The 27315-nt window shown below is 36.6% G+C and overlaps 1 protein-coding gene across 2 annotated transcripts in view; it reads right to left on the reverse strand.

The window, feature by feature from the left end:
* Positions 1 to 27315, reverse strand: part of LOC145258096 (b(0,+)-type amino acid transporter 1-like) — a 131240-nt gene that overhangs the window by 68420 nt on the left and 35505 nt on the right. The window contains exon 1 of one of the 2 annotated variants that reach the window (XM_080115835.1): positions 9000 to 9171. The exons of the other annotated variant lie outside the window; for it this stretch is intronic. The gene's annotated coding sequence lies outside the window, so the exon portion shown is untranslated. Of the gene's footprint in view, positions 1 to 8999; positions 9172 to 27315 lie in introns of those variants that run through there. 2 annotated transcript variants of the gene reach the window in all.

Consider the following 27315-nt stretch of genomic DNA (forward strand, 5'->3'; position numbering starts at 1 on the left):
ATAAATTTTAAGGGGTCAATAAGGGTCAAATTTTAAAAAATTGACCGCTTATTTTCCTTGGATCTGATTTGAGCCCAAAACAATAAATGTTAAGAGGCCGTAATAGGGGTTAAAGTTTTAAAAGATTTGACCTCTGCGGTTTCTACTAAATTACTTAGACAATTTCTCGTCTAAACATTTGAAATATTACATAAAGAGATAGGGCAAGCTTTTTAATCGGTTTGAGTCGAAAATTTGAGCTACCAATATATAGATGTATGTATGTATGTATGTATGTATGTATGTATGTATGTTTGCATGTCTGCCTAATACTTTAGACAGAGGCGATGAATTTTCACAAAATTAGTATCGTTTTGAAGCTCGACCCTTCAGACGACAAATACCGAAAAATTGGCTAAAAACAATAATTTCTTCACCCTCAACTGAGCACTTTTCTACAGGGAGGGGTCGCTTTTTTCACCGATATTTTCGAAAGTCATCCCCTTTTTTCGATTGTCTAGCCTTAATTAAAACCTATGTGACTTCCGGTTTGGCGGTGGAACATGCATATATATATATATATATATATATATATATATATATATATATATATATATATATATAGTAAGGTTAGAAAATATATATGGCAGTTTATCTACACAGAATTTTCCGCTTTTCAACCGTCGTGAGGATTCGTCAGTCTATTGCGTTGAATTACGGTACGTCTAATTTCTACATACGCTTGATATCACGACCACAGAAGTACATTTAAAAATGATAAAGACAGTATTAACGAATTACTACTGGAAGCTCAAGGAAAGAGTGGAAAATAGTGCGGAAAACCGGACCATGTAGAAACTGTGGCGAAATATATAGACTATGTTTTCAATGAGGAATGAGCTATTTTTAACTTTGAAGAACTCCAAAATTTATTAAATTGCAGGAGTGAAATAACAAACGTATATGCATAAAATGAATTCTACGTTATAATAACAACAGGCACAAAATACATTAATAAATAATAACAAAAACAATGACAAAAATGATATTCATAATTATAATAATTAATTGATATGTTACATAAGGGCTGTCCCCTTTTCATGTAAGTATAAAAATAGGGAATTAGTTAAATGTAAATATGAAATAGAATAGACGAAATTCGAACCTCGTGATTTAGATTGTCGGACTGACTTCCTCATCTTGGTTGTTATTGTCACAACGTTTCGGCCGTTTTGCCCTCCGATCATGTGAACTCAATAAGACCATCGATACAGTTCACAATGGAGAAAGAAAAAGATAACCAACTGGCCTTCCTTGATATACTCATATCACGCACAGAGCATGGGTTTAAGACATCCGTATATCGCAAGCCTACCTTCACCGGACAATACCTAAACTTCAACTCCCATCACCCATACAGTATCAAACATGGAATCGCACGCTGCTTACAACATCGAGCAGAGACAATAAGTAGCGACACCATTACATACCACCAAGAAATGGTCAGGTTGAAGAATACCCTCCGTCGTAACAACTACCCCGATAGCATACTATCCACCAGACGTGTTAATAGTATAAGAGAGGAGAATGAAACCCAAAAACCTCCAACGGTCTGCCTACCATACATACGAGGCATCTCCGAAAAGATTCAGAGAATATGTGCCCCCTACAACATCAGGACGGTATTCAAAAGCGAGTCAACACTCAGACGACACCTAGTACGAGTGAAGCCCCGCATGGATGAGAACATGACCAAAAACTGCATATACTCCATCCCATGCAGTTGCAGAAAGGTTTACAAGGGTGAAACATGCCGCCCCCTTAAAGTAAGGGTAGAAGAACACCGAAAAGCGGTAACTAAAGGGGAGACGGAAAAATCGGGTATAGCCAACCATGTCTGGATGGAGAGGGGGATCATCGCCCCCTATGGGATGAAGTAAAAATAATAAACAGAGAGACCCACTGGAAAGTGAGAAAACTTAAAGAAACAGCTCACATGCTCGGACATAACAACCTACTGAGCAAACCAAGCATAGAGCTGAATGCAATTTGGACACCTCTGATAGAGAGAGAAAACCTTGAATAACAACATAGGTTTAACATTAACAAAAACCAACTAAGAATTGTCCTAGTGACATATGGCCGAGTGGTCCTAGACGTTGTATCAAAGTTTACAGTTACCCAAAGGTGCTGAGTTCAATCCTGAACGAAGGCAGTGAAAAAGTAACATTGAAAAACAGAGAATCAGCAACTATGTCCCAAAGCCTAGCTGGAGTCCGAACACGGTACCCCCGTAATAATAATAAAGGGTTGGGTTCGAGACTCCTAACAAACCGTTCACCTGACGAAGGCCGGAGGGCAAAACGGCCGAAACGTTGTGACAATAACAACCAAGATGAGGAAGTCAGTCCGACAATCTCAATCAATGAAAACAACTCATCTCAAAAATACAGACAATTACCCTCGTGATTTAGGTTTAGAAATAGATTACGAGAGAGAATTAGAAAATGGAATGTAAAAACAAACCATTGTTTAGCTTAGAGATAAAATAGTTTTAAGAAAAGGAATGTGCATTTGTTAATTCCGTTAGGAAATTGAATTGAGGAATGCAACTATAGGATAATTTAATAAACATGTTTTTAACATATTGGAAATATAGGTTACTGGAAATATAAATAAAGGAAAATGTTTTGGACACGCATTTTCAGAACACGTGAAAGAAGACACATGTTTTAACATGGGTATGACGTCATGGAAAATGGAAAGTTAGTAGCTTTAGAGTTAAGCGGGAGAGTCTGAGGACGACAGACGACAGTCTGAAGTCCAGAGATGGGAGTCGAACGTCAGGAAGCGAGACGGTCACCTTCGAAACATAGAATGTAAAACTTTGAATTCCTGACTAAGAAAACCACCGACCGGAAGAAGAAAATAAACGCATCATGTATTTTTATAAACGTCGTCTTTGTGTTGTAATTCTACCAAAAGGTAAAGTGAAATTGTCATTATATGTCTTATATATCCTGTGTTTTAAAATGTCTTCACATACACAATGTCTCTACATCTCATATCTACAATGTGAACACTAAGACTGTCTCAACACTCCTCACTCTAAGAGCTTCTACTACACTTCTAAGTATGAACATTTTATATATATGAATCTCTTCATAACACGAACACAGAACGCAACATCTCTCTTAATAAGACTCTCTAAGACTCACTTTTAATAAGACTTCCTAACAAGGAACAATAACAACAACAACAACAACAACAATAATGATAATAATAATAATAATAATGAAACCCCTATATAAGAGATAAACAAATACACTAGTATTAAAAAGGCTTAAGTGAAAAACATCCATATTAAAATTAGTTTCCTTCCCAACACAAAGAAAAAAGAAACCAGATCACCGCCAAAAAGAACAAAGAAGCAGGTGTGCCTTTGCTTGGTAAACGCACGCCCACTGGCTACGATAAATGTGTGTGTAAATAACAAAGAATCTGATTGGCTGACCAGCAAATCCAGTACCACCAGAACATATAAAAACACGAAGCAAAATCGATTCCATGCAACAGCCTGACTAATCCTCACGAACATGAAAGGCGAGAAATTCTGTGTAACTTAATTGACACACATATTTTCGAAACTTACTACCTAGCTTTACTTACGTGTCGATCATTGTCAGAGTAAATACTGGAAATAGATATAGAATATTTTATGTAAATACAAATAATAATAATAATAATAATAATAATAATAATAATTGTAATAATAATAATATATGTTTTATTATTTTATTAAATATTTAAATTTTTATTTAAATATTTTAAAATATTTTTATGTGCATAAAACACATCCATGGACACGTGTTTCGTGGTATCACATGACATCAATGTGGACTCACCATCAACAGAGATCGAATTCATGACTACACTATCAGTAATCTAGCGTTTTACCAATGAGCCACGGCGCATTTTCAGAGTATGACGGGTAATACACAGAAACACGTGCCCATCAATAAATTTTATGAACGTAAAAATATTTTCAAAATATCTAAATAAAATATTTAAATATTTAATAAATAAAATATTATCCAAATAAATAAACATACGTCCTACAAAAAGAGGGGCGACGCCAAAACAAAAATAAGGGGGGGTAATCTTTCTTCTTCGCCACTTAGAAAACGAAAATTAAAATCTTCACTCTTACATAAAAATCACTGTGTGTGTGTGCGTGCGTGCGTGCGTGCGTGAGAGAGGGAGAGACAGACAGACAAACAGACAGACAAAGAGAGTTCCTCATAAGTTCCGATAGGATTTCATATTTTAAAACTATACATTAATCAGAAGTGACTTTTTCAGGGCATTCATCGTCAATTCAAATATCAGCTGACGTGATATTGTAAACAAACACAGACGGAATTTGATGAACAACATTATCATTATAATTATTTTTTTTTTTTTTTTTGCAAATTAGTCCACGGGACAAATTATTCCTGATAATATACAAACATTGATAGAGGATAAATTCTATAATAATACACACGCAGTCTATATAAATTAAATATCATGTTAAAGCGTATTATACGGCCGAGCAACGCCGGGCGGTCAGCTAGAACAAAAATAAGCAACGATTCAAAATTGCTTATCGTTAAAAATTTTTTTTTTTTTAACTTTTATATATATATATATATATATATATATATATATATATATATATATATATATATAAAGGTTATGGAGTGTATAAAGCATAACAACGATGTTGTGGTTTTTTATATTGATTATTTCATTTTTATGATATTTCAAGCGGTCCTCCGCTCTTTATCACAAAATGTAGCGAAATAAGAATAAAAGGCGGTAAAACAAGAAATTTGCTTTTGACCGGTGCCATTGCTTGTAAAATCTTTCGAAATAATTCACGTGAACTTTCGTTTGTGCAAGAGGAATGTTGTGTTTAAAAAAAAAATTGTACGCATCAGCGTTTGCTTCAATCGGTATCAACATAAAAACGTAATAGATTTTAATATGTATAATATATATGGCTATGACAAGAGACTATTTTTTTTCGTTATTTTGACTCTCGAGTTTATATCAGTTGTTTTTAGATAGAGTGATGTGGTTCTCGGTTGATTAACTGTGTCTAACTTTGTCCTATCATTGTTTTGACTCGAGAATCAAAATAATGATAAAACAAAGTTAGACACAGTTAATCAACCGTGCTAGAAAACTTCTAACACCCGAAAGTATCCTGTACCTCTATAAGGCCACTATTCGCCCATGTATGGAGTATTGTTGTCATATTTGGGCCGGTGCATCGGCTACTAGTCTCTCTCTCCTTGACAGGGTTCAAAAGAGAGTCGCAAATCTGATAGGCCCTAAACTGGCATCAAAACTTCAGCCTCTGTCCCATCGTCGAAACGTTGCATCCCTCTGCCTGTTCTACAAGTATTTTAATGGTGAATGCTCTGAAGAACTGCAAGCACTTGTGCCCCCACGACGTGAACACCCTCGACAGACCCGACAAGCTGCAAAATCCCACCCCCACACTGTAGAGATCCCTAGATGTAAAAGATCTTTCTACTCCAGTAGTTTCTTCCCCAGAACTGCTAGACTTTGGAATTCCATTCCAGGTCACTGCTTCCCCAACTGTACTGACATGCATAAGTTCAAGTGCAACGTGAACCAACATCTCGCTGCCCTAATCCCTACATAGTGCCCCAGTAGATGTTTCCCCTGATAGTAGCCCCCTACACCAAAGTGGCAATGTGCCTTGTTTGGGGTGAAAATGTAATAAAAAAAAAAAATAAATAAAAAAATATTCTCTTGTCATAGTCCTAGTTATAACATAAATGATTAGAAACTGAAAAAGAAAGTGCTGAACGGGAAAAAAAGTGTCAGAAATATTTGACCGTGTCGAGCCCCAAAAGTTAACAAAGCGCACGCGCACGTGTGCCCGCGCGTGTGTGTGTTTATTATACAAACAAACATTATTGGTTACATAAGTGCATACATGTTTTAGTTAAATCTCAATGCAGAGAGACCCACCTCATCAGACCGAAAAAACAAACGACATTTAACCGAGAATTTAGGTTCATTTATTTTGTATATAAAATATATCTGGGTGTGATTTAAACCCTGAAAGAGAGGGGTGTATAGTTTGTGAATGCGAGTAGTTAATGTTAGGGAGAAGGTGTAACAGAAAAAGGGAATAGGGAGGGGAGAGAAGGGGTTAGGGTTAGGGTTAGGGTTAGGGTTAGGGAGGGGAGAGAAGGGAAATACGATCTAACTTGGTCAAGCTATCATAGCTGGGAAGTTACGGCTATATTCGAATTTTGGGACGAAGTGTTTACTTTGATCTGAAGTAATAATTTATTCTCGTTGGAAACCAACATGCCTGACGACGGCCTAAGGCTAATCCAACCGAAACGTCGCACAAATATCACTCAAGATTAGAACAATGAAAACAAGTAATGCAAACAATCAACCCTTATCTCGAAAATTCAGACTTTTTTAATTGTTGGAAAAGAAACTGTAATTACTGTTTTTTGTTTTTTTTGTGTGTATGTTTTTATTTTGTTTTTTGTTTTTTTCTTTTTTAGTTATAATTTTTTTTATATCGTTGTCTGGAGTTTACAAAAACGTTCTGCAACCAATAATGGAAGACTTCAAAAATATAACCGCACAGATGTTAAAAGTGCGGATAGACAACCAACAGAGGATGGAGCTAATGAAACAGCAACAAAAGCAACAAAGGGAACAGCAACAACAATTTCTACAATCATTAATGAAAAACGAAGAACGGCAGAACAAGGGAGATAATCCATATTCACAAAAACTACTACAATCGTTAAACGCTGTTGAAATGATGCTTTTTTACTATAGAAACTTTTAAATATGTATGTGAACATGATAAAATTTTTATGCATTTTACAGACAATATGAATGCGTATTTAACTGCAAAAAAGTTCGTTTATTACTCAGGAAACTATGTGCAACTGCACACGGTGCGTTGCTCTTATTTTCTCAAGAAAACAATTGATTTGAAGTTCTCAGAAACAGTTAAGTTATTATGTGAACTATTTGGACCAAACACGTTTCTTTTTCATAAAAAATGGAAATGTCTCAGTATAGTTAAGGAAAACCAGCAAGATTATTTGATGTTTGCGGCAACAGTGAATAAACGATTTCAAAGCTGATTTAACTGTAGACGACTTGAAAGGTCTTATTTTCGTGCAAAGTATGGTATCAGCAAAATATGCTAAAATTAGACGCTGTGTATTAACTAAACTGGAGAACAAACAAGGTTTGACCATTAAAAGGTTGTCTGACAATTGCCAGAGGGTAGTATCTTGTTAAACTTCCTCTAGAACTATTCAGGAATCGAGAGTTGCTTATATTAAAAAGACCAAGAGCAAACCGTTGCCAAGGTCGCTGGAAAGATGGTGGGATCCTTCTACCGCTCCAGAAGATATCTCACTACTGATGCAATTCTCTGTCTATATAAAAGCCAAGTACTCCAAGGATGGAGTACTGTTGCCATATCTGGGCAGGAGCTGCTAAAAACAGCCTATCCTGCCTTGACAGAGTACAAAATAGACTTCGTGGCTTAGTGGGGGATGCCCTTTTCTCTACTCTGCAACCTCTCTCCCACAGAAGAGACGTTGCGAGCCTATCCTTGTTTTATCGTTATTTCCATGGCAGGTGCTCGTCTGAACTCCAATCTCTGGTCCCCCCTCGCCAATCTTTCACGAAAAACACCCGTCTAGCTGAATCCACTGTGAAAAATTTCCCCCACTCTATATCTGTGCCTAAATCAAAACGCGGATTCCAAGAACAAAGCTTCTTTCTTAGAACTGCACGCCTGTGGAACTCTGTTCCGTCTGCCTGCTTCCCACCGGACTACAACTTGGATGTCTTCAAGTCCAACGTTAACAAATTCCTAATGAACCGTCCCCTTAATTAAACACTTCATCAAATCTCCACACTAACGTAATGTACTTGCAATAACCCTTATCTCTGAGTGGCTTCCGGGCCTTGATAAGTGGTGATCACTGTGTAAAAATATATATATATATATATATATATATATATATATATATATATATATACAGATTTCAGCTCTGCTACATAATCAAGTTACCTGAGTTGATTTTTCAATAAAAGTTCTAAAATAAAGCTGTAGTGTTGTTTGCTTTAAGGAGACACTTTTTATCGTCCCACCCTGTAGAATAAGAAACGATCGAATCATCTACTGACCGACTGAGTCTCTTATATAATTATGTGTGGTTGCAACTATAAACTATTTCGTCTTTATGATATAGTTTATGTAATAAGAGACGCAGTTGATGAATTGTTATGAGATAAAAGGAGGATGGGAACGAAAGAAAGGAAGAAAGGTCGAAAGACAGAAAGATAAATACTGTTGGAACATTAAATGATTAGGCAGCTGTAAAGTAATAATGCATGACATGCTGCCAACTTTATATTTATCGGTTTTTTGTTTTAAGTGGTGGTATGTGTGTGGGGGGTGTACCTGTGTGTGAGGGTGTACATGTGTGGAGGGTGGGGGTGTACAGATCGGTGACATATTTCATGCATTAGTTAGACACAACCTAACAACCAAGACCAATCTCTACTATTTTATAAAAGTCACTTTGTATCTGAGTGAGTTCCTTCCTCATAGGTTCCGAAACGGCTGAGCCTGTTACATATTGGAATTTCATTGAGAGAGTGTCTTAGAGATAAAGTAAGAGTCTTAGGAAGAGATGCTTATTACAGTGAGGGATGTTGTAAGACTCAGAGAGAGAGAGAAGTTGTATAAGTTGTTGTAAGAGACTTAGATATATATTGTTCATGTTATAAGAGATTCTTATATATTAAAATGTTCATTCTTTAATGGCGTTGAATGGAAGAAGAAGAAGAAAGCTCTTTGAGTGAGGACATTTTGTAGACATGATGATGTTGAGACGTGTATGTAAAGACATATAACACAAATATATAATACAATTGGACTTTACCTTTGTATAAGAAACATCAGACACAAGACGAGCTTTACAAAAAACACTTGATGGTTTATTCTTCACACGGCCGTGATTCCATCATCAAGAATTCAAAGTTTCACATTTTTTCTTGAAGTGACGTCTCGCTTCCAGACGTCTGACTGTCCCTGAGTTTTCTCACTGACTGACTAACTCTCAAGTTTTTCTCTACCCCTCGAGCTTTCTATTTTCCGTGACGTCATACACATGTTAAAACGTGCATTTTTCCACGTGTCCTGGACATACGTGTCCAAAACTTTTCCTATTTCTACAAAAGGAATTTTAACCTATATTCAATATGTTAAAAACATTATCTTATAAGCTGCATTCTTTCAATTTAAAATTTCATAACAAACTTGATAGTTAACATTCTTTCCTTGAAATATTTATCTATATTCTAAACAAATGTTTGTTTTACATTTTTAAATTCTCACACGTAATCTATTTCTAAACTAGATTACGAGGTCCGAATTTCGCCTATGCTGTTTCATTTTCATTTTAAACTAAATTCTCCATTTTTATACTTACATGAAAAGGGGACAGCCCTTATCATGTAACAAACCTATCGTTTACAAATTTCACACAAAGCTAATTTATATGTCTGGCAGTGTTCTTAGATATGTTTTGTACAGAAATTAATCCGATAAGTATCGAAAATAGAAAAAAAATCCAATCTTAAAAATCGTCGTTCTCTCTTATACATGAAAATAATAATTTTTACAGGGAAATATTTTACGTTACACCGGCCAAGAGAAATAATAACATTTCAGAAAATCATTTCTTCTTAAAATAAAATCTGTTATAAGCTGGAGATATAGCTTAGTGGTAGATCATTCGAATACAGATCGAATGATCCCTTGTTCAAGCTCAGGTGTACGTCACCATTTTATTTTAATAAGTTCAATTTACGATAAAAGAAGATGTATAATTTAAAATCGCATATTTTAAAACTAAACATTAATCAGAAATGAATTTTCCAGGGCATTCATCGTCAAGCCCAAATACCATGTATATATATATATATATATATATATATATATATATATATATATATATATATATATATATATATATATATATATATTGCGGATTGGTCTACCGGGCAAATTATTCCTCGTAATCTCTTCTCTCTTCTCTATCTCTTCTCTTCTATCTATCTTCTATCTATCTATCTATTTTTCTATTATCTATTCTATCTATCTATCTTCTATCTTCTATCTCTATCTTCTCTTCTATCTATTCTTTCTTCTTCTATCTATCTATTCTTTCTATCTTATATCTTCTCTTCTCTTCTCTATATAAATAAAATGAACTCATTTTTCCCCTCCAACTTTGACCTTAATAGGATTAAAAATCATGACATTACATGCAAATGTGATGCGTACAGACTGTAGCACATTATCTGACGTTTGCTATAGGCCTATTACCTCTACAGATCCTCAACAATGGTACATTCCTATATTTTTCCCGGTGAGAGTCCACTGCCAAAATCGCTTAGATTCAACGGAAGTTGCAACATCTTTTCTCTCTATTGGATTCCTCCTTTCCCCTCTCCCCATTTACACCGCAGCGGATGCGTTCACAAGGTACACTACGAGGAAACACACTGGTTTGGAATCGTACAAGTTTACTTACGCCGTTTACGTCTTTCTGTTTTTTTTTTTCATAATAAAATAGAAATTAAAAAATTCGAAAAAAAAAACGAAAAAACACGATTACTATTATTGTTTTCTTTTCGCTTTTCTTTTTTTTTTTTTTTCGTTAGTGTAAGACGCAATCTGCGAGACTAACCGGATTTTACTTCCGGTTTTAACGATTCTACCCGTGAAATCTAACTATGACCTTTATTTATTAGTACTTTCAACTCAACATTTATTTTTACACAAAGATTACAACGCAACGATATCGTGAATTCACTTGCATTACACTTAAATTAAAATTAAAACAAAAAAATTCATTTAGAATTTGAGAAAACAAAAACATTCATTTAGAATTTGAGAAAACAAAAACATTCATTTAGAATTTGAGAAAACAAAAAAATTCATTTAGAATTCGAGTATGATGTGACTACTGAAACTAAATCAAAACAAACTTCACTGCGGAATTGATATTTGACCTAATTCACTTTTTAGTTAATTCATCACGTTTTTTGGGGGGTGGGGCGCTTTCGCCTCAATGATTCGAGTTCGAAACCCCCTCCTTCAAACTTTTTGGGGATTTTTCAAACACCCGGGCACCGCCGGGCCGTTCGTACTGCATCACGTTCATTTTTTTAATTTTTTTTTTTTACGCGATTTTTTGTTTAACATTTTTTAATATAACATTTAAACAGGGTTATGACTTCGATTTGTTTTCATTCCCCCCCCCCAACCACACACGCGTCTAAAAACCAGGGCAACGCCGGGCAAAAATATTATGTTTAAGCGTATTGTACAAGTGGGCAATGCCGAGCTGCCGACTAGTATATAATAAAAGAAAGAATTATTTCTATTATTTGGATTCTTCGGACTACTGTTTTCATCTTGAGTAGCATTTTCATAACGTTTTGATTGATGCAACATCCAACTTTCTCCGATGTATCTTGTTGAACTCGGGAATTTTTCTGTCGAATTCGAGAATCTTTCTGTCAAACTCGGGAATTTTTCTATTGAACTCGAAAATATTTCTACCGAACTCGGAAATCTTTCTACCGAACTTGGGAATCTTTCTATCGAACTCGGGAATCTTTCTATCGAACTCGGGAATCTTTCTATCGAACTCGGGAATCTTTCTATCGAACTCGGGAATCTTTCTATCGAACTCGGGAATCTTTCTATCGAACTCGGGAATCTTTCTATCGAACTCGGGAATCTTTCTATCGAACTCGGGAATCTTTCTATCGAACTCGGGAATCTTTCTATCGAACTCGGGAATCTTTCTATCGAACTCGGGAATCTTTCTATCGAACTCGGGAATCTTTCTATCGAACTCGGGAATCTTTCTATCGAACTCGGGAATCTTTCTATCGAACTCGGGAATCTTTCTATCGAACTCGGGAATCTTTCTATCGAACTCGGGAATCTTTCTATCGAACTCGGGAATCTTTCTATCGAACTCGGGAATCTTTCTATCGAACTCGGGAATCTTTCTATCGAACTCGGGAATCTTTCTATCGAACTCGGGAATCTTTCTATCGAACTCGGGAATCTTTCTATCGAACTCGGGAATCTTTCTATCGAACTCGGGAATCTTTCTATCGAACTCGGGAATCTTTCTATCGAACTCGGGAATCTTTCTATCGAACTCGGGAATCTTTCTATCGAACTCGGGAATCTTTCTATCGAACTCGGGAATCTTTCTATCGAACTCGGGAATCTTTCTATCGAACTCGGGAATCTTTCTATCGAACTCGGGAATCTTTCTATCGAACTCGGGAATCTTTCTATCGAACTCGGGAATCTTTCTATCGAACTCGGGAATCTTTCTATCGAACTCAGGAATCTTTCTATCGAACTCGGGAATCTTTCTATCGAACTCAGGAATCTTTCTATCGAACTCGGGAATCTTTCTATCGAACTCGGGAATCTTTCTATCGAACTCAGGAATCTTTCTATCGAACTCAGGAATCTTTCTATCGAACTCGGGAATCTTTCTATCGAACTCGGGAATCTTTCTATCGAACTCAGGAATCTTTCTATCGAACTCAGGAATCTTTCTATCGAACTCGGGAATCTTTCTATCGAACTCAGGAATCTTTCTATCGAACTCGGGAATCTTTCTATCGAACTCAGGAATCTTTCTATCGAACTCAGGAATCTTTCTATCGAACTCGGGAATCTTTCTATCGAACTCAGGAATCTTTCTATCAAACTCGGGAATCTTTCTATCGAACTCGGAAGTCTTTGTGTCTAATTCGGGAATCTGCTCAGAATTTCGAGCGAAATCCTTAATTTACTTCACTTTATGCTCTCGTGTCTTTCAATGATCCGTGACCCAGTCGTTAGAGTACTTAGAAAAATTCAGTTGTAAAATGTTCTTCTGAAGGTTCAATCCTCAGTATCGGCGATCGAAAATAATAATTGCGAATTACTTAGGACCTTTGTCCAATCATGGCTGGTGTAACGAGAGCATGCTACACCCGTGAGGTAAATAAAGTTCGGTTCGAAATTTTGTGCAAATAAAACTTTGCTTGACTTTGATTAACTTTGATTCTTACTAACGAATTCTAACGAGTTTTGCGTTATATTATTATCACTAAAATGATGTAATTAAAAAATAACGAAGCTTATTTTTTAATTATTATATAATCCTGCTCGAACAACTCTTATTATGGAAACATTTTTAAATTAGGATCCAAAAACTCATATCTTTAATTTTCTATTTAAGAACATAAAATGAACTCTCTCCCTTACAACTAAAAAAATTTATTTCGATTTTGTAGACGTTTAAAAAATATCCAAACAGAGAAAGTTTGAAAACTAACGTGACTTTAGCGCATTCCGCCTAACGCTGGGTATATACAGTTTTTAATACAATTCTTTGTCGAATCAAAATGAAAAAATGTAAACAAAAGATCCGTCATCGTTCACTAACAGAGCTCTACAATTCCAGAAGCTGCTAGCGTGTCGAATTCACGTTTCTAATCTATTTTGTAATGTAGATTTTGCAATATATGGTTTCAAAGGTTGTCACAACCGAGGGTTGTAGTAGGGATAGCTCCCTCTTCCTGGAGGGCATCTCAAATAGCCTCTGACAACTAAGTCCAGCTCCTGGCCTTCTCCGGCAAAACTCTTTATACTAACTGGGAGAAGGGGCAAAAGTGACTTAAAACTAGTCACTTCAGGCATATGGAGCTCGTCAACTTTGGCTGGTACCTAACCTAGGAGAAGGTAACTGATTCAAAACCTCTGTTGCCTTGCGAGATTACTCATCAGGGGAAAAGCGAATGGAGTAAACACCAACAGAAAATCCAGAGATGGAGTCCCTAAAACGTCTTGACTCTATATTGTCATCACCGGCAACTCCTGCGATGCAGTTAGTCAAGCTGTATCAACTGTCTTTCTCTTGGATCCTCTGGCTTTGCGGATAGGGGAGGACTGCTCCACGGGCAACAGTTATCCCTCTCATCTCGTGTGGTTTTACTACTAAGCTCAGTGAAACTGTTTATACTAACTAAGAAAAGAGGCAAAGGTGGTCCATTGATGTCTTAAAATCAGTCACTTAAGGTAGATGAGGCTCGTCAAATTTGACAGATAGCTCACATAGGATAACCTTTTATATTGACTAGCAGGGAGATTTGACGTTGACGGAAGTGGACGATGATCAACGAACGTTCCACACTATCGATACTTTTATTATCATCAAAATCGGTGAAATCGTCCATTTTTCAATCAAATCGATTGATTGCTTGCTATAGTCGGAGGCCTAGCGAGAGGAAGCTTCACCTGTCTCCCCGCAGTAACTTAGTCCACAATACATTGCAGTCTATTTGTACTTGTTATCTTAGGCTGTATAAGGGTGTTAACTTTGGTTAAAATCGAATTATTCCTTCTTTAATCGGATTTTATCGATTCGATACTTATTGAAGACATTTCGATACAAAACTTATTTAAGAACACTCCCAAACAATTAACGTAGATTTGTGTGGACTTTCAAAAAAAATCAACCCAGCCGTTTCGGAGAACGAACTTACACAGATGCAAACAAAAAGTTTTTTTTTTATTCTATAAGTAGACACCCATAGCTTAAGAATCTGTTGAAATATGCAGGTAATCTTGAAGGTGACCTGGGTTCAGTTACAAATTGGGTTACGAAATGGTTTGTTTCGTAAAATCTGGTTAAGACTCTGCCCCTGTCTTTCAATCGAAGACATGTCACTTCTGTTCCTGAGATTTACATGAATGGCTAACACTTTGGCTTTTTTATTCTCATCAAATTTTTCTTGTGGGGAGATTCGATGTTACCCGGGATTGAATTAGGATCAACAAATGTTCTATTTTTATTGTTATCGAAATCGTTGAACATCCATTTTTTAATCAAATCGATTGATTGCCTGCTAGGGTTAGGGACCCAACGCGGTGTACCGTGAGGAAGCTTCACATGCCCCCCCCCCGTGCAATGATTTAGTCCACAGTACATTATATGCATTGCACTGTAGAGAACCTACTGTAGACTTTATGCATTATTTTTATATAATGGCTTGAATTAAAGTCTAAAATTCAAAAGTCAAGTATCATGGTTCATAGTAATTGTCTGTATTTTTGAGATGAGTTGTTTTCATTGATTGAGATTGTCGGACAGACTTCCTCATCTTGGTTGTTATTGTCACAACGTTTCGGCCGTTTTGCCCTCCGGCCTTCGTCAGGTGAACGGTTTGTTAGGAGTCTCGAACCCAACCCTTTAATATTATTACGGGGGGTACCGTGTTCGGACTCCAGCTAGGCTTTGGGACATAGTTGCTGATTCTCTGTTTTTCAATGTTACAGGATTGAACTCAGCACCTTTGGGTAACTGTAAACTTTGATACAACGTCTAGGACCACTCGGCCATATGTCACTAGGACAATTCTTAGTTGGTTTTTGTTAATGTTAAACCTATGTTGTTATTCAAGGTTTTCTCTCTCTATCAGAGGTGTCCAAATTGCATTCAGCTCTATGCTTGGTTTGCTCAGTAGGTTGTTATGTCCGAGCATGTGAGCTGTTTCTTTAAGTTTTCTCACTTTCCAGTGGGTCTCTCTGTTTATTATTTTTACTTCATCCCATAGGGGGCGATGATCCCCCTCTCCATCCAGACATGGTTGGCTATACCCGATTTTTCCATCTCCCCTTTAGTTACTGCTTTTCGGTGTTCTTCCACCCTTACTTTAAGGGGGCGGCATGTTTCATGCTTAAGTAGATTTAGAAATTGCGTAAGGTTTATCTCATTCTTAAAGCGAGATAAAACAAAGAATTTTGACTTTACTGAAGAGGATGAATTCATTGTATTTTTTTTTTTTTTACACAGTGATCACCACTTATCAAGGTCCGGAAGCCACTCAGGGATAAGGGTTATTGCAAGTACATTACATTAGTGTGGAGATTTGATGAAGTGTTTACTTAAGGGGGCGGTTCATTAGGAATTTGTTAACGTTGGACTTGAAGACATCCAAGTTGTAGTCCGGTGGGAAGCAGGCAGACGGAACAGAGTTCCACAGGCGTGCAGTTCTAAGAAAGAAGCTTTGTTCATGGAATCCACGTTTTGATTTAGGCACAGATATAGAGTGGGGGAAATTTTTCACAGTGGATTCAGCTAGACGGTTGTTTTTCGTGAAAGATTGGCGAGGGGGGAGCAGAGATTTGAGTTCAGACGAGCACCTGCCATGAAAATAACGATAAAACAAGGATAGGCTCGCAACGTCTCTTCTGTGGGAGAGAAGTTGCAGGGTAGAGAAAGTATGCACTAGTTCTTCGCCTCATCGTTGATTAATAATTTTTCATATGGACGCCAATTAATTAAGAAATTATCACCAGAAAAGCGTTTCAATTTTAAAATAGTTTAACAAAGTAATATTATTTATCATTGCGAATTTTAATAAGCATTTTTGAAATTTTTTTTAAATTATAATTATGCTTCGTATGTAAATTATACATAACTTTATATCTCTTTTACGCTTATAAATCCATTTCTAATTGCTCTAAATTAACCTGAGTTCAAGTCATAATAGCATTGTAATGGACTAGTGTAATATTTTTAAATTATGCCTTTTTTTACTCACGTTCATCCCTAAAAAGGCATATCGCCACTAAGACGTAAGGGGCTACTATTTTGGACATGTCTAGAAAAGATTAACGGTGTTGGTTTATGTTATATTTAAACATCTGCATATAAGTACAATCAGGGAAGCAGGTAGCAGGAAGGGAATTCCAAAGTCTAGCTGTTTGAAAGAAGAAACTATTAGAGTAGAAAGCTTTCTGGCATTTAGGGATCTCAACGGTGAAGCGGTGAGATTTGATTGCTTTTTTTTTTTCTTCTCCTAAAGTATGCATTACTTCTAGCTAAAGTTAATACATAACCCTACAGGTATTACTTCGTAACCAGCTTTTTAAACGAGTTAAAAATAACCAGACTTTTCCAATTTGATAAAAGTTCCAGTATAGCATATTTATTATGGAGTGGAGCTGGAACGGTTTAACATCCCAGCTCGACCTAGATAAAGGCAAACAATATCCATGCACTAACATGGGAGGGGAGAGACTATCTTCAAGTACTAGCCTAAGCCGGGAATGGGGCAACGGACTTATACTAAGTAGATATTAATAAGTCCTTCTCACCTTTTTATTTTATTTTATTTTATTTTATTTATTTTTTTTTTTTAATGGAGAGTAGATAATGAATGATTTTTCTGACAAAGGGTGAAGAAAAAGCTACTTTCCAGGCCGGTAGTACTTTGTAAACAGTAGCCTGAGATGTCAGAAAATTTCTGTTTCTATGTCTATCCTTGTGGTCATGTCACTAGTAAGGGTGATGGAGGTAAACGTTTCATCTTGGCTGACGTTATCCACCTGATAGTCAGGGACCCGAACCTTGGATTAACCATGAAGGAGGCTGTCCTATCAGCAGGTGCAAAATACTGGGGCTGCTGTATTGCCATTTGGTGAATGGATTCTGGACCATACAGTAGTTTCTGGTAGGGCCTCTCGATGCCATACTAGTGGGTAATTGTTACGGCTTTACCTTATCATGTGCTACAAAAAAAAAAAAATGTACTGAGACTAAAGCTGCTTTCAGGACTGCCAGTAACCACTGTAAAAGAGTAATAAAACATGCAAGAGAGCTATATGCTCAGTCTATTAAATCCAAAGTAGCTGAGCAGCGGCTTGATTCCCACCAGTTCTGGCAAATAGCAAACAGGATCTTGAACAGAAGCGTGCATTCTATCCCAACTATCATCAATGGACCTGAGGTCATCTCGTCAGCATCAGACAAGGCCAGACTATTTGCCAAGAACTTTGCAGCTAATTCTACCCTATGCAACAAAGACCATCAACTCCCTGTATTTCCTCCTATAACAGACAACATGCTATGCAACATACAAATATCTGTGCGTGAGGTCGCTAAGCTAATCAACAACCTTGATTCCAGTAAAGCAACTGGCCCTGACGGCATTCCAGTTATAGTGCTGAAAAAGCTCCAACCAGAAATTGCCCCCATACTTACAAAACTGTTTAAACGTTGCCTTAAGGAGAAGTGCATTCCAACACCCTGGAAAACCTCATCAGTATGCCCTGTATTTAAGAATTCAGGTGAAAAGTCATTTCCCTCTCAGTACAGACCAATAAGTCTCCTGTGTGTCATGAGTAACTTGTTAGAATCCATATTAAATAAAGAAGTAGTCAACCACCTCAACAGAAACAACCTTCTTAGTGACATGCAATATGGTTTCCGCTCCGCAAGATCTACAGTAGATGTGCTAACGGTTATATCACATAGGATTAGTGAATCTCTTGACAAAGGTTTCCTTTCCAAGGCAATTGCTCTTGACATATCAAAGGCCTTTGATAAGGTATAGCATAAGGGCCTACTTCATAAGATTTCCAACTACGGTATTACTGGAAATGTTTTCTCAATTATTAAATAATTTCTCTCTGATAGGTTCATAAGAGTAGTGGTTGATGGGCAGAAATAAGAGGCCCACAGTATTAATGCTGGAGTCCCTCAGGAGTCCATCCTGGGCCCAACTCTCTTCCTGATCTACATCAATGATCTCCCAAAATACATACTTAAATCGTTCGTTGACATCTATGCTGATGACACGACCATGTATGGCAACACATCAAAGGCTGTAAATGACAAAGTTCTCTCTAATTCTCTCTCCTCTGATCTTGAGCACGTGGTACAATGGGGGAAGAGGTGGCTGGTCACTTTTAATTCATCCAAAACCAATCTTCTATCTTTACATCATCAATGCTCTGATCCCCATCTGGCATCAATTGTAATGGATGGCTCTTGTCTTGGGGAGGCTCCATGTTTTGACAAGCTTCTGGGTGTGACCTTTACTCCTGATCTGAAATGGAACACGTACATCAAATCTGTTGCCAGGGATGCTGGGAAAATGGTGGGATCCTTCTACCGCTCCAGAAGATATCTCACTACTGATAAAATTCTCTATCTGTGTAAAAGCCAAGTACGTCCAAGGATGGAGTACTGCTGCCACATCTGGGCAGGAGCTGCTAAAAACAGCCTATCTTGCCTTGACAGAGTACAAAATAGACTTTGTGGTTAATGGAGGATGGCCTTTTCTCTTCCCTGCAACCTCTCTCCCACAGAAGAGACATTACGAGCCCGTTTTTGTTTTATCGTTATTTCCATGGCAGGTGCTCGTCTGAGCTCAAATCCCTCGTCCCCCCCCCTCGCCAATCTTTCATGAGAAACACCCGTCTGGCTAAAACTACTGTCAATAATTTTCCCCACTCTTTATCTGTGCCTAAATCCAAACGTAGATTCCATGAGCAAAGCTTCTTTCTTAGAACTGCACGCCAGTGGAACTCTCTGCCGCTTGCCGTAAAATATAAAGGTAACTGCAGCTTCTCTTTTAAAAGTGGAACTCTCTGCCGCTTGCCCGTTTCCCACTTGACTACAACTTGTATGTCTTCAAGTCCAACATAAACAAACTCCTGACAAACCGCCCCCTTTAGTAAGAAACTCTATCAAAACCCCCAATACTAATGATTACTACAATACTATCTCATTGATTACTGTACACGCAATAACCCTTATTCCTGAGTGGCCTTCGGGCCTTGATAAGTGGTGACCCCCATGTAAAAAAAAAAAAGTGGGTTTGTTGGGATATGTACGTCAAGGGGCAACAAGTTCATCAGAACACATTCCATTAAAATATTTGTAAAACAGACACAGAGATGCAACATTGCGGTGATGGGACAGAGATGGAGCTTAGTTGACAAATTGGAACCTATTAGATTGAAAATCCTTTGGGGGGGGGGCTATCCAAGAGAGAGAGAGGCTAGTATTAGACGCACCAGCCCAGATGTGGCAATAATACTCCATGCATGGGCGAATGGTGGCTTTATAGATATACAGGATACTCTCAGGTGTGGGTAGTCTTCGTATTCCGTTTTTTTACTAATGAGTCACTACTTATCAAGGTGCAAAAGCCCCTCGGTTAAACTTCGGGTTCAGGTAGGAGTAGGAGGGGGCCAGTGAGAGAAGGGCGCAAAGTCATAGCACTCTTTCTGAAGCCAAGTCTTGGACTTTTTGGACTTGTGGGTCAGCACAAAGTTCTGCTCCAAGCCCTGTTGTCACACCCAGAATCTGCCAGCAGCCACCTGATTGCACCAGGGGATCACCAAACTCTTCAGCACATCCAGGTACACTTTGGTGTTGACTTTGAAGCCGACTTCAAAGATGTGAGGTGGCATGATGTGGCCTTCAGTTTAAACCACACCAAAGACAATAACCTTGGCCAGAAACTTTGTTTTCATCACCCTGCGAACGTTTGGTGGCAATCCAGCGATGCATTTTGAGGGTGCTGTCAATGGAATAGAATGATGGCTTTGTAGAGGTACAGTATACTCTCAGGTGTTAGTAGTCTTCTAGCTTGATAGAGGGAGCCCACCTTCTTTGCAGCAGCCTTTGCAATGTCCTCAATGTATTTGTTCCAGTTCATATTGTTCGTGAATGTTAAGCTTAGCATGTATATTACGCCTTACTTATTACGAAGATCTCCTAAATTCTCTTTTATTTTTTAAAATCTATTTTTAATTGTTTTAATCAGCCGTTTTTAACTTGAGTTCAAGTCACGATAGGAGTTGGAGTGGACAAGTGCAGAAACTTCCCGCACGACGAACAAATTTGTTGCGAAATGGTTGATGCTTTGCGTGTGTTGTGAGACGAGATGTCAGGTTTGTATTATTTGGATTAATCGGACACTTATTCTCATATTGGGTGTCATTAGCATAACGTGTCGGTCGCTGTACCCTGCGACCTTCTTCGAGTGTTGAATGTTTTTTTCTACTAAGGAAAAGAGGGGTTAGTTCTGCATTGCAAGAATTCGAACCGTGGGTTTGAGAGTGGGTGTGTAGATCATAAAGAAATTTCAAACTTTAGGGGTCACTAAGATATTTTTTAGGGTTTTCCTATGACTCAATTTTTCGGGATAGCAGGTTTGTTTTACAATTACATGTTGGTACGAAAAAAGTGATAAAAATTCAAATATATAACAAATAAATGTTATCAAAGGTAAGTTACTCTTCTACCTATTTGGAAAATCTTTTGGGTGGTTTTACTCATTTTAAAACGTTTATTCGGCCCGAAAACCATATAGTGACGTGTGTTATGTAAGAATAAGGAAAATGGCCGCAAATTGGCACCTGAACATTTAAAGTTTTGAAAATTACGTAAAAATAAAAAAAATATATGCAAAATACTGTTAGAACCCCACCCACAGAAACAGTAACATATATTGGGTGGGTTTGGAAAAGAAACCCGAAATTCTTTCGCAACTCCACATCACTGTCGGGACTTGATAAGTTGTGACTCCTTTGTAAAATAAAAGCTAAGGAGAATTTCAAAAAACTGCTAAAATATACTATAACTTACAATAACAATATATTATTGAATCCATTAAAACTGATTATAAATGTCCTAAATATAAATACTATTAGGTTAAGAAGAAATTTCTTGCGAAATTTTAAATTTTGATTTCAAATTATGTATTTTCGAATAAGTTTTCGTCACAATAACTTTACTTTATATATTATTTTAAAGAACGTTTTTTGCTCTATCTAATCGTTTAAATTACAATAGTTTTAAAACAATTGTGTCTTCTTTTCCGAATGGGCAATACAAGACGGAAAAAAGCAAATTCTCAGAATTTTCTTATTTCAATTCAAGCTAGGCCAGAAACAGCTCGCGATATCAACAAAACGTTTGGCTCAGGTACCACTACTTAATACACAACTCAATGATGGTTTAAGAAATTTTGTGGCGACGCCAAGAGTCTTGAAGATGATGAGCGTAGTGGTCGGCCATCGGATGTCGACAACGATCAATTAAGAGCCTTAGTCGAAGCCAATCCACGCACAACTGTTCGAGAACTTGCTTCTGATTTAGACGTAACGTATACAACGATTTCCAACCACTTCAGAGAGAGATTAGAAAGAGAAAAAACTTGATAAATCGATGCCTCATGAATTGAACGATAACCAAAAGAAATACTGTTATAAAGTGGCGTCTTCCCTTCTTTTACGCATCAAGAACGAACCGTTTCTCGACCGGGGTGAAAAGTGAGTTTTTTACAACAACCGACGACGCCCAGCTTAGTGGTTAGACGACGAAGCTCCACGACACTTCTTAAAGCCAGAGTTTCCCCAAAAGAAGGTCATGCTCACTCTTTGCGACCAATCTCATCAATCGCAGTTGTATAAATTCAGGCGAAACCATTAGAAATACTATCAAGAAATGGATAGAATGCATCAGAAACTTCAACAACAACACCCAACATTAGTTAACAGAAAAGGTTCAATTCTCCTCCATGACAATGACCGACCGCACCCTACAGAAGTTGAATGAATTGGGCTTCGAAAGTCTGCCTCATCCACTAAACTCTCCATGCCTCTCACCTACTGACTACCACTTTTTCAAGCATCTCGAAAAGTTTCTGCATGAGAAATGCTTCAAAAACTTAAGCGATATCAAAAACGCCTTCAGTGACTTCATCACCACCAGAAGGCAAGATTTTTACGTTACTGGCATAAAAAATACACTTATTTTGATTCCGATGATGCTTATTTCGATCAATATATTTTTTTTAGCCGAGATATGTTCATCTGAATGTAAAAGTTAAAAATCACAAGAACTTTCTTGTCAACCTAATAACTTTATTAAAAACTAGACTACACGTGACCTGTTGGGTCAGTATCTTATATTAGCTATTGAATTAATGTATGAGCGTGACACTTGTGATGTAAAGAAAATAGTTTTTGCGACATAACAGAAACATTTCTATGCAAGTATATTAAGATGAAAAAAGAATATAGATAGATTTCTAAGAGTCATTCTGTTTATAATTGTTTATTTTTGAAGAAAAAAACTTACAGCCATTGAAATAAGTGGTTTGCCATACTTATAGGTAAATGTGCACTGAACAGATATCATAATACTTAAAGTTAAATTCAAATTTCGATATATCTTTTAATTTAAACGCAAAAAAAAACAATTGGGACGCTGAAAACCTACACAGTAAAACAATACGTTTTATTGTCGCGTTGATTATTTATTTGTAACGGAAATCTTTTTAAAAAAAACGTATTTTCGGGGTTATTTATTTATGTTGGATGTGTAGAAGAAAATGTATAAATGTTAAGAAAGGTGTATTAAAAAATGGAGAATAAATTAAAATAAAAATGAAGGCGGTGGGTAAATCGCCGTTGTAAAGTGCTCCTACGGTTGTCCACGGGTTAAAGTAGGTTTATTTGTAAGAAAATTGCATTAAAATAACTTAAACGTAATACGGAAATGAACGATGTAAAAAGAATGCAGAAAGTATTAACAATTATTTATTTGGATAATTTAAACACGAAAATAACAATCGGGACGCTGAAAACGTACACATTAAAACAATACGTTTTATTGTCGCTTTGATTAGTTATTTATGTACGCATGTGCAACAGTAAGTCGTAAACTGGATGTTGGGTTATAACACCCGAGGTCATTTGAGTTTTATAATTATATAGATATATATGTATTAGAAATATAACCGTGTCTGGGCCCCCGACCATTGTCAGCTATTGGATTCTAAATGTCCTTCTTGCATTCTGGGCCAATCGCCTTTAAATTGTTTCGAATTATTGTTTCGAATTGTTTGAATCCACGAATATTTGTTTTGCTGCTTTTTGCGCATGTGTTACTATTAAGACAATCTATAAAACACGTTGAGCGTTGAAAAAGGGCGGGGCTAAGGTTATCAATGGACCTTCTGTTCACTACCGTATTCTAAGTTGTGTGGCTAAAAAGCCGTGTCAAATATGGCGACTGTTTGATGTTCAATAAAAAAAACGCGACCTGTTTATGCAAATAAACTGTGTCAAACACCTCACGTTTATTTATGTTGTGTGCGATTCCTTTAACCTCCTGATATGCTTGAGAACAACTGCTTTGTGTTTAGAATAATTTCACTCATGTAGATATGCAGCTGTGAAAACGGCAATAAAAATAAACGCAATGCAAAATGTACAAAAAGATATAATAGTAGCAGGACACCGGCGTTGCTCGGTCGTAAAATACGCGTATTATATTTTAATAAATGTAGAATTCTTATCTCTTATAAACTTAGAACTGCACGCCTGTGGAACTCTGTTCCGTCTGCCTGATTTCCACCTGACTACAACTTGGATGTGTTCAAGTCCAACGTTAACAAATTCTTAATGAACCGCCCCCTTAAGTAAACACTTCATCAAATCTCCACACTAACGTAATGTACTTGCAATAACCCTTATCCCTGAGTGGCTTCCGGGCCTTGATAAGTGGTGACCACTGTGTAAAAATAAAAAATAAAAAATAAAAACTGAAATGTATATGTATTAAACGTAACGTTAAATTCCTTTTACAAAAAAAAAATGAAGTAAAAAAAAACGGAAAGAAACTAACACATGGGCATGCGAGTATTATGTTGTGTTTTTAACAGTTCATCTTTTGTAAGTAGAAAAATACTCGAGCTGAGATCGGAAACAAAACCTAAAGAAAGTGTATCAACTATGATAACCATTAGGTCAGCTTGCCACGATCTTTTAAAAGTTTTTTCCAACCTATTTATTCTTAACATAATGAATCTGTCATGTGAACCATTCACCATATGTGCATTCGAGAAACAGTTGACAAACCGATAAAAATCCGATGACGCCCGCGTACGAATTTTTCAACTTTGACCCCTTAGCAACCCTTATTTTCGGATGAAAATCGATTTAAAAGTTTTCGACATGTCTACCAAATTTCAAGTTTGTAGATCAAAAATTCGTTGAGTATATAGGTTAAAAAGTGTCCTCACACGCACACACATTCTCACTTTTATGGATAGATATAAAGATTTTGAAAAATCTATATATATAAAAGCGAAAATGTATGTATGTATGTATGTATGTATGTATGTATGTATGTATGTATGTATGTATGTATGTACGCTTTTCCTCGATGTCCACAAAAGGCTTCTTTCAGAGAAGCGCTTGCTCGGTTCACAACTTCTTAAAACTTTTTATATCATCTATAAATTGTAATATCTCAGAGTTACCCACGGAGCTCGTCTGTCTATTTAATTTTATTGACTTTCAAACGTTAATTATTCCACATTTCCCGCATCGGCACGCGTTACATTCGGTTTTCGGTATAAAAAAAAGATAAGTAACGTTTGTTCAATGTCGACTTCGTCATATCAGACTGTAGATTTCATTTCGCTCCTCCTAATAAACAGGGAGCGGGTTTTTAAAAACAAACAAACCGATTTATTCACCTCATTCAAAACTGTCCCGCACAAAATGCTTACTGCTGAATACCTATCGCCGTCACGTCAATCAAAAACGCCCACCTGTTTTTTTTATTCTGCATATATATAAAACTCATATCAGCTTGGTTGGACATTTAAACCGTCCATCCGGTTTGAAAAATTCTGCGCATGCGTAATTACATGAAAACAAAACCATGAAGGCTTGTTTTTGAATCGACAATTTTTTTCGCGTTTAAAATATGCAAATAAAAACAAAATTATCTCCCCTTTTTCTTCTTTCATCGGCATTTACCAATTTTAGTTGTATTTTTCATTGCAAGTTGGAATCTTCATCAATCAGTTAAAAGGAAAATAGCATAATTTATAACATTAGGTAAAAGTGCTTCAGAGGGCCAACCTTTTAGAGGAATTGCCTTTTAAAACTTGATTTTTAGATGGTATTCCACTTTTACCGTATGTTATAAACTTTTATTACTAGTTGGAATCGTTTTTCAACAATCCATTTTTATTTCAAAAAAAAAAAAAATCAATAATTCGAATCCAATCCGGGATTCTTCCGGAAATGCCACAAAAGTTTTTAATATGATTCTTTCAATTAAAAAAATAGACTTTCTTTCATTTTCATTTTTTTAGCAGTTTAAAACTTTAAATTAATTTTTTCGTGCTACAATTTGAGACGCTACAACAACTGGACATCTCGCTATAGCATTGACGGTCTCCATTTGAGACATCTGCTATCCTGCCGGGGTCGACATGATACTGACTGACTGACGACGACCTTAAAATGACCTCTTTCCTAAACATCTGTGTGTCTGTGTACATTTCCTTACACAATAACTCTGTCAATTTTTAGTCTACAGACTCGATATTTGATATACAGGGCATTGAGATTTGGAAAAATCTTTGTAATCTGTTTTCGGACAGAAATGTGGCTATTAAGGGGTAAAAGTTCAACGATTTCACCTTTAAGAACTCTATCAAACTCCTCCGCCAATTTTGGGTATAAACACTTGAAATTTTAGATATAGGTCCTTTGGACATGGATCTAACTTAATAACTTAATTTGAGCACAAAACAATAAATGTTAAGGGATCATAATAGGGATCTAAGTTTTTTTTTTTTTTAATTGACCTTTGTGGTCTCTACCAAATTACTCAGACAATTTCTGGTCTAAACATTTGAAATTTTGCATAAAGGGTATTCAGAGAAAGGGTAAGCTTTTTAATCGGCTTGGGTCGAAAATCTTTAGTTACCAATATATAAATGTGTGTATGTATATATGTTTGCATGTCTACCTAAAATTTTCGACTGGGGGTACAAATTTTCACAAGATCAGTATCGTTTTGAAGCTCAACCCTTCAGGCGACAAATACCGAAAAATTGGCTAAAAAACATTAATTTCTTCGCCCTCAACTGGGCACCTTTCCACAGGGAGAGGTCGCTTTTTTGCCGATATTTTCGAAAGTCTTCCCCTCTTTTCGATAGTCTAGCCTTAATTTAAACGTATGTTACCTTCGGTTTGCCGGTGATCGTAACAGAAAAGTCGTCAGGGTATTTTTCCCGTTCTTTTCCTCCTTCACGGTACGGGTTCGAGCCTGCCTTCCTACTACCACTTTTTTTTTGCTCAACACACACCTCCAAACACCCGGGCAACGCCGGGCACCTATGCTAGTGTATATATAAATATAATATATTATATATATATATATATATATATATATATATATATATAATTTAATATAAATATATATAAATAATAATTATATAAATGAAGATTTTAGAGTCTTATCTCGTTGACATTTTTCAGGCTAAAGAAGAAAGGAA

This window comes from Euprymna scolopes, chromosome 33 (assembly GCF_053919585.1).
Source record: "Euprymna scolopes isolate OS-2025 chromosome 33, ASM5391958v1, whole genome shotgun sequence".
In the NCBI taxonomy this organism is placed as follows: Eukaryota; Metazoa; Mollusca; class Cephalopoda; order Sepiida; family Sepiolidae; genus Euprymna; species Euprymna scolopes.